Raw genomic sequence first — 2,726 nt, forward strand, 5'->3', positions numbered from 1 at the left:
TCCTGAGAAATATGTCATTTCTAGGAATGTATTGTGACACCAAGAGGTAAACCAGGTTCTTGGAGGAAAAGAAGTCCAAATACACTTTCCCCCAATCATCTATTTGCCAAATATGTTACTGGCTAAAGAGTATCTTTTTGGTGTTTGTTGTGTTTTTGGTTTTGAGCAAGGTTGGTGACTTGGATATGTTTGGAAAAAATATGTCCCATGTAGGCCAGGAAAATCAGTTGATGACTAGGAAAGAATGGCAAGGATGATAAGGTCTCAGTCCTCACACAGAGGAGTGGCAGATGGTAGAGCTCCAAATCAGTCTAAAGGACAAGTGTGGAAGATCAGCATGAGAACTAATGATGAGAACTAGTATGATGGTTACTCCTTTGCTTTTCTTAATTTCTAGAATAGGTGTTTATTCACAGTCAAGCTCCAGCAGATAGAGGTTTATCGTAAAGACACAGCAGAGAATCTATGATAATCAAAGGGCTGGAATTGCAGCCCACCGAGGCCTCCTGAGAATGGAGCAAGGACCCTAACAATGGCACTCTGTCTATGCACTCTTACTTTCTATTTTCCAGCTGCCTCAACTAAATTCATGGTTTTATTCTCCCTCAAAACTTAAGATAGCCACTCCTCCTAAACTAGTAGTGGGTAGAAGTCACCTGCAATTAATTCAGTTTCAAGCAGTTACTAGAATGTCAATCACTCCAGAAATATTGCAATAAATAGCAGTGTTGAACTTAAATTCCTCTGAAACTGGACATTGTGAGTGGAGAATTACAATAAGAAAGGTGGCAGTAGGCAGATGAACCAGTTGTGGTGTCAAAGATATAGCATTGTATGTACTCTTAATTTTGAATTGACATGTGGTGTTTGTCCATCAGTGTTTGGATGGTAACAGACAGGTGAATATGGACTCCAAGTCTTTGAAAATCATCCTTTAAAACTCAAAAACAATTTTCTAAGAAGCCTTAGGAGGAAGACAATGTCAGTCAACAGCTTAGTTGTGACCTATGTAGACAGAAACTGGTGCAAATAAAGAAATGTAAAATCACGGTGAAGGCACCCCAGCCACAAAGAATATACAAAGTGGCAGGAGCTACAGATAGCTAAGGTATAGATAGAGAAGATAATCAGGGAACTCCATAATGCCTTGTGCTACCTGAGTCTATTCTTAGCACAAGTAAACCAAAACAAATAGTGACCTTATGCAGAGTTTCATTTTTTATGTGAAATACCTAACCACTGTGCCCAATATCTCAAATGGGATGTGGATGTCACAACAGTTTAAGTGCAGATCTGGAACATTATGATGAATTTCTTTAGCTGGGTCTTAGAGTGACCCAATATCATGTAGACTAGTGCTATCCAAAGTATGGCCACAAACCAGCAGCCTGACCATCCCTTTTGAGCTTGTTAGAAAAAAATCATGAGCCCTGCCCCCATTTAATGAATCAAAATGTCTGGCTGGGGAAGGAGAGAGAGACCAAGATTTTTTCATGTATACCAAAGTTTGAGATGCATTGATATAAAAACAGCTTTCTCAAAATTTCACTCTTCGTTCAACGAGTATTTATTTTGTGTAAAGCCCTTTCCTAAAACAGGACAGTTAGTGATGAACAAGATAGACATGACTCTGTCTTTATGAAACTGAGCAAAGTTTAGCAGTGGAGAAAAACATTAAACAGTAATTTCTTCAATTTACGATTTCATCACTATTGTGGTAAGTGTGGTAAAAATAGACACAGGAGATGTTTTAGGTATTTGAGAACATATAGAGTGGGAATGAATGATTTTTTTTTGGTATATCTTGGCACTGTGATAGTATATGTGGTTAAAAAAAAAAAGCAAATATGTGAGATAAAAGCCACAAAGAAAAAGATAAACCCAACCCAAGAAGGGGAGGCATGTGTGGAAATGTGTAGAAATGTACTACTGGCTTCAAGACATTTCTCACACTCAGGTTCCTCTCCCTTTAAATAGAATTAAGTGATTCAATGGAGCAGATATGAGAATTTATTCTAACTCAGTCTCCAAGGGATGATTTAACTCTTTCTTGATGTGCAGTGCAATGGTTCTTAAACTGATTTGGCATTCACTTTTCATAGAAGAAATATCAGGATGCTGAGGCTGTGAGGGGTGGGTCAGTACAGGGCATATGCAAAGTCACAGTGAGACAGAGGTTTAATTCAATCATTGAATAAGGTACAGTCCCTGCTTCTGCAGTCCCCACTGAATATGTCACATTTCCATCCCTTTAACTTAAAGGAACTATTTAGATGAGATAGGTAAAGAATAATGAACTGAAATAAATTGAAATGTACTTGCTAAGTACATTTTTATAGATTTGTTCTTTTTTTTCTATGAACCTTTTAGTTTTTCAAATGTACTATTGGAAATTGAGGTCTTTTTCTCCTTTATTTGGGGTGAGAAGGAAGGGATTCATTCAAAGCTAAAATATCCTGTTCCTCTGGCTTCCAGAAAGTTTTTCTCTTTCATCACCTCTTCTCTTTAGATCAACAATTCAATTTCTTTTTTTTTTTTTGTCTTTTTTTGTGACCAGTAAGGGGATTGCAACCCTTGGCTTGGTGTCGCCCGCACGGCGCTCAGCCAGTGAGTGCACTGGCCATCCCTTTATAGGACCAGAACCCGCGGCCGGAGCGCCGCTGCGCACCCAAGCGCTGCACTCTCCTGAATGCGCCACGGGGCCGGCCCAACAATTCAATTTCTAA

This window comes from Galeopterus variegatus, unplaced genomic scaffold, assembly GCF_000696425.1.
Source record: "Galeopterus variegatus unplaced genomic scaffold, G_variegatus-3.0.2 Scaffold1324, whole genome shotgun sequence".
Taxonomy (NCBI): Eukaryota; Metazoa; Chordata; class Mammalia; order Dermoptera; family Cynocephalidae; genus Galeopterus; species Galeopterus variegatus.